Source organism: Tenrec ecaudatus, chromosome X (assembly GCF_050624435.1).
Source record: "Tenrec ecaudatus isolate mTenEca1 chromosome X, mTenEca1.hap1, whole genome shotgun sequence".
Taxonomy (NCBI): Eukaryota; Metazoa; Chordata; class Mammalia; order Afrosoricida; family Tenrecidae; genus Tenrec; species Tenrec ecaudatus.
Genome location: NC_134548.1, coordinates 103,503,037 through 103,515,557, shown reverse-complemented (window position 1 = coordinate 103,515,557; position 12,521 = coordinate 103,503,037).

The window sequence follows — 12,521 nt, the reverse complement described above, 5'->3', positions numbered from 1 at the left end:
CTCGGAAACTGACAGGAACCTATCTACCCTGTCCCATAGGGTGGCTATGAGTCAGAATAGATTTAGTGTCAGCGAGTTGGGTTTTATTTTGTCTGTCAAACCTACATCTATTTGTGGGTATACTCTCACTTCCTCTCCTGAACCTGGTCAGCCACTGTATCTATCCACATGATGTTTCTTACATATTTTAGAGATTGGCTCCTCAGATATGTCATTATCAAAATTTTCCCCTACTCCGTGGGTTCTCTTTTTACTTTTTTGGTGAACTTTTTTTTTGCTACACAATAGTGAGTGTTGAATTTTTAAGAGTTTCATGTTTCCAATTTCCCCCTTTCTGTGTGTTTGTGTGTATCCAGCTATGTTTGATAGTGTATTTATGGCATGTATCAGGAACTTTTAAGTCAGGTCCCTATTTTTCTATTGATGAGTTTTATAGTTCTTGGTTTTGCATTTTGATCTTTGGTTCATTGTAAGTTTGTTTTTGTATAAAGTCTGAGATATGTTTCATTCTTCTGAAAATTAATATTCAGTTTTGTCAGTTCTATTGTTTAAAGATCATTTTTCTTTTCTATGTAATATCATTAGCCCTTCATCAAAGGTCATTACTGTCTGTAGGTGGCTGAATTTATTTTGGAGTTCTCAATTATGCTCCATTTTTCTATGTGTCTATTATTGTACCAGTAACAGGCTGTTTTTGACTATCATGGCTTTGTAGTAAATTGATATTGGGAAGTGAAAGTTTTTAAATTTTGTTCTTCTTTAGTAATCCTTTGCCTAGCCATGGTCTCTTTCCTTTCCATATATAAGTTGGTGATTAGTTTTTAGACCTGTTTAAAGAATTACTCTGTAATATGAATTAAGATTGCATTATATCTATAGATCACTTGGGATAATATTGACACTATCACATGAAATATAAGTATTTCTATCCTTGAGAATAGCATATTCTTCCACTTAAGTAGGTTTCTTTGTAAAAAAATTTTAAAAAATTAATTTAATTTTTTAAAAGTAGATTTCTTTTGGCATCTTGTACCAATGTTTGGTAGTTTCTTTGTAGATGTCTATTGTTTCTCTGGTTGCTCTCATTTCTGAATAGCTCATCTTTGGAGTAGCTACTATAAATGGTATTATTTTCTCCTTTTTAAATGGTATTATTTTCCTGACTTTCTTTTCAGAGCTCACTTTATTAGTTTCAAGGAACCCAACTAATATTTGTAGGTTGGACTTACTACCTACTACTTTTCTGATTTTTTCATTTAGTTTCAATAACTTTCCTGTTAAATCTTTGGAATTTCCTATGTATAAGATCATGTCCATTGCAACTAAAGAATGTTTTGATTTTTCTTTGTTAATTTGGATGCCTTTAATTTCCCTTTCTTGTGTTGTAGTTCTAGCCAGAAACCAAGCTAATAGCAGTAAAAATAAAAGAGCAAGACTGGCAATATTGTTTTTTGATTAACTAGTTTTTTAATCAAAATCCAGCACAGGAGCAGAAAAGTGCACTGTATAAAGATAAAAGGGTCAATAAACTAGAGGTGATAACCATAAAATTTATTTAAGTATCCAATAAAAGAGTCTTACAATATATAAATCAAAATCCAACTAACAGAATCAAAGAGATAAATAGACACTACAGTAACAATAAAATTAAAAAATTCTACAATAAAAAAGAGACTCTAACACCATTTTTAATGATCCACTAGAAAGAAATTCAACAAAGACAGTTTAAGAACAAAACATCAGAATCATCCAAGTTGTCCTTATAGAATATGCATGACACACAATCCAAGAACAGCACAATATATATTATTTTTCATTGCACATGGGGCATTCTCCAGAACAGAACCTGTGCTAGGCCACAAAGCAAGCCTCAATATATTTAAAAAAACGGAGATACTATAAAATACCTTCTCAAATCACAATGTCATAACAGTAGATTTCAATTTTCATAAGACATAATAAACCCACTTGATTGGCCATTCTGTCTCATTTGAAAAAAATTTAACAAGATAATCCCATTGGAGTTCCCCCAAAAGTTACAATAATCATAAATTTAACTGACGTAATAGATCTCTTGGAAAGCCACTCTTTTGAGTGGATCTTTTTAATGGTACCCTAATGAGACTAAAACAGTGTTAATTAGATAACTTGTCTGATGTCATCCACATTTCACCGAGACATGTTTAAACAAATTTTATTTGGAATAAAGCTCTAAATGTAAGAACTGGAACCCTAGTAGCATTACGTTTTTTTAATTACCTTTATATCTGCTGCGCTAGACAGGGTTCTCTAGAGAAACAATACCAGGACACTTATGATTATATATATATCATGGATTATATATATATCACGGAGAAATATAACACCTAATGAGTCTGCGCAGCAGGGCGGAGGGCTCAGTTCACCGCACTTCAGTATAGTTAATACACTGGAAGCCCTTCAACGCCCAAGGGCTGCTGGGTCCAAGGTCAAGGAAGCAAACAGCTATGCCTTCCATAGAGTGATGTCTTCCAGAGAGTGATGTGGGCAATCTGGCCACAGGCAGCAAACAGCAAGGTGGGTCTCCAACAGTCAGCCAGGTGACAGGATCAGACAGTCCCCAGCTCAAGCGATGTATACACCAACAGTGTGCCGAAGCAGGTCTAGAAGTAACCTCAAGCTCTAGCGACACGGTCCATGGGTTGGTGTCCCACAGGTATTATAGCTTGTAAGTTGAGGCAGAGTAGTAGTTAAGGCAGCCACACACTGGTCCGATCACCAGAGCAAGAGAGAGACAGGCGGGACTCACTGAGACATTTATTTCTTTGGCTTCCAATCAAACTTCGACCTTTTTAATCCCACATGTTCCTATTGGTATGGTTGGCACAATAAATCTACCTATCACATATGCAAAATAAAAATAGTGCATTAGAAGAATATTAACAAAGAAAGTTAAGTGTGTAAAACAAATTACCTAAAAATATGGTATGTAAAAAATAGAAATTCTCTCAATTCCCTGCCTTCATTAACCTGTATTTTTCCCTATAATTTTACTTATCATGATATCATACTATACTCAGGGACTTCAAAAGGTTTGTTTAAAAATGTAATTTAAAAAAAATAAAAAAAACCAAAAAAAATGTAATTAAAATATAATGGAATTATACTCTGAACTTTTTAAAAGTCTCCTCATACATTTGCTTATGTTTTGTTATCGTCATTCTCTAACTCCATGAGAACATATGGTTCATATAGACAGTTTTGTTTATAGTTATATTGCTCATTTTTAACACAAAGTCTGATATACTGTGAGTGCTTAATAAATATTTAATCATTGAATGGGATAAATAATTGTAATATGTATTAGATATCAGCACAAATTTTGTCTTTAAGAAAAAAATCCTGCAGCAGGTAATGCCTGACTATATTGAAGTATGGGTAAGGGGAGGACCTTTGAAGATAGCCTGCTATAAATATAATAATTGTCCATAACTCTAAAAGGACCATACTACAAACTTTAAGTACTCTTTATGACTTCACTGATTATAGTCCCAATTCATTATTTATTTAAACCTCAGGCTTGTCTGCCTAGGGTTATTGGAATAAATTGCCTAACTCTTCTGGGAGGTGTGCGGGAGGGGCAATCCTACAACTAGGTTCTATTTCTATTGTATTTTGAACTAGCTTCCTCTATTTTACCAATGGCTCCTGACATATTATCATGTTCTCCACTTCCAGTTTACCTAATATGATACTGTATAGAGTTCAGAATCTTTATTATATGTTGAGATATCATACTGTGCCATAAGAAAGTTACTTACCTTTTTTATATCAGACACCCTAATGCTTGAATATCAATAACATTGGCCTAAGTATTTGCATAGCATTCCACATCTTTTCAATGTCCTGATGTGTCATTTCATTTGAACATCACAAAACTTTTACAGAATAGATAAATCAAGGATATGTATTACCATTTTTCTGATGAGGAAAGTGAAAGAATATATGTTGTCATTTTTCCAAAATCACACCTCTTAAACCTTGTAAAGTCCTGAGAAATATTCAAAATTTAGTTTTAAAATTCTCAATTAGCAACTTGCATCTTGTCTTAATCCAGGTAGACAAAGAAGCAAATTCATAGACTCTCAAATGTGTGTAGGAGAGAACTTTATATCAAAGAGCAATGGTCAGCATGGTATCTGAGAAATTTCATTAAGCAGCATGATCTCTGAGAAATTCAAGGGGTGATTTTCTCCCCTAAGCTCAAAATATACATTAATCGCATTCATTTTTGCCATTTCAAACAGGAATAACCTAAGACAACAACCAAACAAAATAATGGAAATTTTAACTTCCCATGATCTTTCTAGAAAACAACCCAGTATACCTCATGGCCATATGTGACCTCTGGCTAGCCAAAAAAGAAAAATTACCATGAGGCAGAGGTCAAGCAAGCATCCACTCTCCAAGGTACCATAATGTGTTAGTCAGGGTTGACCAGAGAAACAAATTCATAAAAACGCATATGTTTATAAGAGAGAACTTTATATCAAAAAGCAATGGTATATTGAGAAACAATCCAGTCCAGTCCAGATCAAGTGTATAAGTCCAATATTAGCCCATACATCCAATACTAGTCCATAAATTCCTCTTTAGTCACTCAACCATGCAATAATGCTGAATGCAGAAAGATCACAGGCCAGTGGGTAAAAAGTCTTGTAGCTTCAGTGGCATTGGAAAGATCTTCACACTGGCATGGGTTTCCATGTGGCTCCTCCAGCTCCAGGGCTCTGGTTCCATCAATGTAGCTCCATATGGCTTGTCAACAGGAATGTCTCTCAGGGAGATGAAGCAGAGAGATATTGTATCTGGCCTACAATGCACTATTTATCTCCATCGTGCCTCCAAATGAGGTCATCAAGCTGTGACCTGATTGACAGGCTTGACTCTACCACTTCGCAAGTAGACAGGAGATTATGTAACTACCACACATATGAAAGAAAAAAAAACTCTTCATATGGTACTAGTTCTCTATAAAAGGAGCAAGGCTCAAGAAACTTTACCAAAATATAATACACGTTTATTGTTTGTCTTTATTGCATATGATGATAGAAAAAGCTGCATAATTTTCATTTAATTTAAAATTTTGTAATCGCAAATGGATATAATTTCTGTTGTTTCAAGTAAATTTTAATTGCAGAAAATATTTTAATATAATAAGCATCCATTTATAAGGAGCCCTGGTGGTATAAGTAATTAAGCACATGGATGCCAACTGAAAGGTCAGTGGTTCGAATTCACTAGCTGCTTAATGGATGAAAAATATGGCAATCTATTACCCTAAACATTTTAGCGTTGGAACTCTAAAGGCAGTTCTGCTCTAATGTATATGGTTGCCCTGAACCTGAATTGACCTCAGGCAAGGATTATTTAATTAGAAGATTAGCTTTTAAATGTAATAAAATATTTGTGTGCCATTAAGTAAGATGTAAAATATAGGAGATGCATTAAGAGATGAAAATAAAAGTCCTTTTTAAAGAGGTTATTGGGTGTCATTTTAGGCAATAGAGCAACAAATAGAAAATATTTAATTTTAGTTATCAGATTAAGACAAAATAGGATCTATGGTAATATAATGATTTCTTCATGAATTAAAATTTTATTCTTCCATTTTAAATATTGTATTTCACAAATTAAACTGTCCATAAACTAATCAATATATGTCCCTGTCTTCATTAAAAAGCTAAATTTTGTATTATATTGAACAGTTTATTATTCAATATAAGTGTCACAAAATGAAACACTTGAAAGGAGAGCTAAATGTGTTTACATTCCAAGCACCACATTGCCAATATTAAAATTGCAGGATCAAGTTAAAATTTTGTTATCATTATTAAAATTAGTCATACCCCATTTAATTATTTAAAAGAATTATAATACCATCAAGGGTAATTAGATAGGTAAGAAAATCAATTATATACAACCTATGTAAGGCTTTAGAATAAAATCGCAGTTGGTATATATTCAGTGGCTGGGACTTAGCCAAGGCAAAAGTGCTAAGATCATTCTGACAAGATTTATGCAAAATAAAATGGTATGATATTAGCTGTATTGAAGAATTCAGTTTTTTGAAGTGAAATACAAAATATTAAAAACATATGAAGTATTTATACTTTATTATACAGCATCACATGGGTTGGCAGTAGGCTGGAGAATTTTATGTGGATGTACCTGGTGAACTACAATATGAAAATAATTGCATTGAAAAGCTGGTGGAAGAAGTTCTTCAATGGCTATCCTCTATTCCCATACCCTACACCCAACAAAGACAAGTCTTGCTTTATAATGGTATACTTTGCTTTTGAATGGCAATATTATAATAAGAAGAATAACAGAATCATAGACCCATTGGATTTGAAGAGAACATTGTCTATAGTCTGACCTGACATCTTATTTTACAGAAGCAGAACTGTAGCCAAAAAATGTGGCTGACTTTCCCAAGGCCACAAGGCAGAGTTGGGATACAATCTAGATGTTCTTGCTTCTGATCCCAAATTCATTGTTTTGCAAGCTTTAAAAAAAGAAATTAGCCATTTTAAAGATCAATATTTGGATCAATCATTTGTATCTGTAATATAATACTGCTTTTAATTTCAGACAATGACATAGTTTTATAAAGACCTCAAGAGCTTCAGAAGTTAACTCAGGCACAAATATGACAATTTCTGGAGTACCAAACAGATATAGGCTTCCTTACATGGATGGCCCAGGAAGCAGATATCATCATAGTACTATTCCATCAATTCACCTTTGTTTCTCCAAATCAAGCAAAACAAATTCATTCCCTATTTTTGTACTCATGAACCTATGGAAAACAACATATTCAATAAATGCTCTTCAATGTCAGTCAGTAAAATTCTTTGCCAGCTCTAAAAAAGGAATTACTTTAAACATTTTAAAGATCAACTTTTGGATCAATTCATTTGTACCTAAAGCTATTGTGAAGATGACTAAAAAATTGGTAAAACTGAACTTTGACTCAATATAGTGGACATATGTAATCATGACAGAGATTTAATAGTGCCCTAACTATAGCCAGAAAGCTCTTGATATTCCTTGGAAATTCACTTACCCCCAAATTCATGAACACGTTTTCATGATTTTACAACTTCTTGGCTTACTCGGCAACCACATTTACATTTTAGATACATCCTCAGATTGCTAAATATTGTTTTTTTTTGAAACTTTCTGAATGTTTAAACCTAGATCGATGGTCATATTGCACATGCACACACACATACAAAGTTGTCAAGAGTGACCTTGCCATGTGATATAGAGAGCGAGTCACTTAACTTAAGAGCCAATAGCTGGATATCTCCATAAGTTAAGTGACGTACTGTAGCTTCTATATTTAGGTCGTTTACGAATAGGGAAAACTTTCTCAATTGTTCATTCAGTGAATGAAAACTATTTTTCTCTACAAGCAAAACCAAGAAACCAGTCCAAGGGGAAGTCTATGTCCAGAGTACTAAATAATTGTACAATCAGAGAAGGCTTAATTTGAAGTTTCCACACAATACCCCAAAATTATTTTAGAAGATATTGCATTGATGAATCAAAAGTCATCAGAGACCACAGAAGCGATATGTAATAAGGTATTTAGAGTCCATGACAGACATTTATTTAGGTTAACTAAGAGTTTCCTAAGCTAACAGAAATGCAGATAAACTGAACTCTAATTTATTAATGAATCTTGCTTTTTGGTGGGTACTTTTGTTGGCAAAAATATATGTAATAAAACTTTTACCATTCATACAATCTTCACATGTACAACCCAGTGACATTGTGTTTATCTGAATCTTCCTTTACAATTTAAAGTATATTTGAGTATCTTCTAAAAGCCATATACTAGGGTTAAAATAGTAAATAAAATAAGCAGAAGTCTTTGCTCTCATTAGTTTCTTGTGAAATATAAGTGTGTATGTGATATTTGCTTATAAAAGAAACATACCAAATCATCAAAAGGAACAGAAAGAGAACTAATAATTGAATGCCTTCAACATACATACATTTCTCATTTAATATTATCAATGATTTTATGAGATAGTAATTATTTTTGTCTTCATTTAAAAGATGGAGCATTTGAGGAACAAAAAAACAAAATAGAAACTTGATCATGCTTGTGTTTCCGTGAAGCAGTGGATATGGGATTGAAACCCAGCTCTAACTTCAAAACCACTCTTTGTTGTACTCTTCATTGAGAAATGGAGAAGGAGAAAATAGAAAAGTATGGACTATATGATCTATATAATGCCATATATATATTTAGGTTTGGGCTATAGGAGTATATACATCTGAGATCAATAGCTCTACTGCAGGGATTGAACTCAGCCTAAAGTGGCCACTTAATATCTGGCAATAAATTCTACCATTAAAAGGCATTCTCCCTCTTAGCAATACATTTTTAATCAATGGCACACACTATTTTATCACATACGTAAGTTTTTCATATAGACATATAGCTATGGGGGCCTTTGTATAACCTGAACAATTAGCTGCTAACAAAATGCTGGTAGTTAGAATCCACCAAGAAATGCCAGGGAAGAGATGCCAGGGAAGAGATGCCTGGCAGTTTTCTGAAAAATCAGACATTGAAACCCCGTGGAACACAGTTTTACTCTGACATATATGGAGTTATCATGAGTTAGAACCAACTCAATGGCAACTGATTTTTTTATATAACAATTCCTAAGGTGCATATGTATGTATACCTCTTCATCTTCAAGTGTGAATAAAAAGATATATTCCAGGGTGTGATACTGGTGAAACTACCATGTACCCTTAGAAATCTGATTTGTTCATACATGGAGATTGATTCTGTGGCCTACTCACCAGAAAGCATTGTTCTAACAAATTTGTCATATATGACATTAGAAAGAGGAGTAAGGGAAGCCATGGAAAATTACTAGCTTTTTTCTACTCACGATTTCCAATAGAGGGAGGCTCACATTGCATTTCATGACACAGGGCCACACAGGGGGCTGAACTCAGGGACAAGGCCACAAAACCCTTAAATTGTAGGAGAGGATTTGTGTCTGATAAACAGGGTGAGAATAGCTAGGGTTCGTTTCCTGGGGATTGAGCATTTTGAAAAAATTTGAAGGTTCATAGGGCATAAAGACTGTGCCTAGGTATTGACTACCTGGCCCTTAATCAGCTGTTCAAGAATAGGAATGATATGACAAAATAACGATGTATAAATTACCAAGGGCACATGAGGGAGGGGGGAGCGGGGAGGGAGGGGAAAAAAAAGAGGACCTGATGCAAAGGGCTTAAGTGGAGAGCAAATGCTTTGAGAATGATTGGGGCAGGGAATGTGCAGATGTGCTTTATACAATTGATGCATGTATATGTATGGATTGTGATAAGAGTTGTATGAGCCCCTAATAAAATGTTTAAAAAAACAAAACAAAACCACAAGTTGCTACACAATTTTATTAAAATAGCTGATGCTGTATGTTTTTTTTAAAAAAAGAATAGGAATGGAGAAACTTCAGGCCAAAACTCAAAACTGAATTAAGATATTGTTTTTAAGAAAATTACCATACATAGACGTGTATAAGCCGAGTTGTTCAGCACATTTTTAATGCAGTTTTTGTGGTAAAATTAGGTGCCTCAGCTGATATTCGGGTCGGCTTATCTTAGAGCATATATGGTATATTGTTATTTTCCAGAATGCCAAATAACTAATTTACCAAAAAAAGCATCTCTTAGTGGATGGAATCCTCACAATGTCATGACTGAAGTATTCTCTTCCTATAGGAATTTCTGCTAAACAAGAGGGTAGTCTAAAGAGCAAGCAGGAAATACTCATTTAGTGGGATAAAATTAATGTGTAATGACACCTGGCTCTGAAGAACCCTGGTGCCCATTCCTGGATTAGGGCTATATCTAACAAAGGTACTAAAGTGCCCTAGGGCCCAGGCATTCTCTCCCTTGCTAGGATGGGTATTGCCAAGGCCTCTGCCATTCTCTTCTGACCATCCCTTTCTTTTTAAAAAATATTTTATTGGGAGCTCTGACATATATCATAACATTCCATCAATCACATAAAACAGTATTGTATAATGCTACCACAGTCGGTTTCAAAACATTTTCTTTCTTTTTTTACATAGATGGCATATAATATTTTAAAAATACCATTAAACAATGTATTATTTAAGGTTAAGTATAATATGAGGAGATTTTTTTAAGTGTAGGAAAAAATGAATTAAAATACAGTGGCATCTTCCCACTTTCCCCCACTTTAAAAAAAATCATTTTATTTGGGACTCAGATACCACCCATCTCGATGCATATATACATTAATTGTGTAAAGCACATTTGTACATTCGTTGCCCTCATCATTCTCAAAACTTTTGCTCTCCACCCAAGCCCCTGGAATCAGGTCCTCATTTTTTCCCCTCCTTCCCCACTCCCCCCTCATTCATGAACCGCTTATAATTTATAAATTATTATTTTGTCATATCTTCTTATAGACCATTCTTCTAGTCTTCCTTAGGCGAGAAACCATTCTCTTTTTAAAAATATGCTTTTACCTACCTACAGCCTGGCCCATTAGGCCTTGAGTATATAATTTAATGCTTAGAGAGTAAAAAAATAATTTCAAGTATGTTAATTACTTTCCTATTTCTTACAAACACGCTCTTCTTCTCCTCAATGGATCTTCCACAGTGTATGAAATCTTACCACCTGTGGCCCTGTGTCTTAAGAAGAGTAAGTAAAACATTATTGCTATAAAATCATAGAAACCTTTACTTTTTAGAAGGTCTTCATTTTAGTATTTTTTTGCCTTCTTCTTTGAAAACTTTCTTGCTATATTTAGTGCATACTATTTCACTTTTATAGAAATTTGAATGTCTTTAATACTAGGCTCTTTACCACATTTTTCTAGTGAGTATTTTTGTTTCTATAAGGCAGAAAGAAAAAAAAAAAACCCGGAGACTTCATACAGAAACTGATTTCAATTTAAAAGTAACACATGGTTACTAAAAAATGGAAATAAATCTTAGTTGAGAGACTTATAGTTTTCCAACGTGTTCTCATCCTGTACATATGAGAAAAAGTTGGAAAAATTTAAAGGTATATTAAAAAATAAAAACCAACCAAACTCATTGCTGTTGATTTGATTCTGGTTCACAGTGATACAGTTGAACTGGCCCATAGGCTTTCCGAGGCTGTAAGCGTTATTGAAGTGAACTGCCACATCTTTCTTTACTGGTCGGTTTGGACTGTCAACTTTTCTTTTAGCAGTTGAGTGCTTAGCCAGGTCTTTCTATATAAATAACATATTTCAATAACTAATAACTATGAGTAAATAAAACATTATTGGAATAAAATCATAGAAACCTTTATTAAACAAAATTTTCAAAGAGTGGAGCAATTGTTTTTCAAACTATCCTCCATCAAGAACTATCCGCTTCTGAAGGTGGTATTTCAATCTCTATTCTCTGCTCTTCAATTACACCATATCCCAGGGCCAGTTTTGACACTCTTGGGGTACTCAAATCATGCTCCTTTTTAATTTCTTTGAATCAGGAGGATAAAAAGATGTCTGGAGGGGTAAGAACAGGGACGTAGGTTGGATGAGATAAGGTTTAGATTTTTAGCACCCAAAACTATTAGAAAACACGTTCCTGTTATTTAACACCCTCTTCCCCACCCCCAAAGAAGTCTTCATCTACTTCTTCTAGGAACTTTCTTTTTTTTCTTTTTTTAATCTATGAAACTATAGTTAATATTACAAATTTAAAGCAACTATTATATGTATGTATGTATTTCCCCTCCTTCCTCCACCTCCCAAATCAAAAACACCCCTTGTCTGTCAGTTTGTCATACTGTAGTGGCTTGTGTGTTGCTGTGATGCCGGAAGCAATGTCACTGGCATTTCAAATGCCAGCGGGGTCTCCCAAAGTCTCTAGGAACTTTCTTATCTTAATTTCTCTGGTATGTAACTTCAAAGTTAGGTTATAATTTTATTTTAATTTTGGACTTGTGCCCAATGATTTGTTAAATGCTATATGATCTAATATTACAATCTCTTTTATTCTTTTACTTCTGTCTCATTCCATTTTTATTATGATCATCTTATTTTAGTACCTCGTTATCTGGATTATAGTAAATCTGTTCTCTGGTCACCCACTTTCACTTACCTGCAATTCATTTTTCATAAGCCTGGAGAGTAATCTGAAACACAGACTGATCACAGTACTTCTCTGATTAATCTGTTTTAGTAGGTTCTTATTGCCTATTAGATAGAATTATAACAAGGCTTTCCTTGCTCTGGGCTCATTCAGCTTTAGATTATACTACTTTACTACAAATATGCATTCTAAAACTTAAACTCACTGCCACTGAGTTGATTCTGACTCATATTAAAACTATATGACGTAGTAGAACTGTTATTTAGGGTTTCCAAGACTAAATCTTGACTGGAGCAGACAGTCTAATTTTTCTCATAGGAGAGTTGCTGGGTTTGCGCT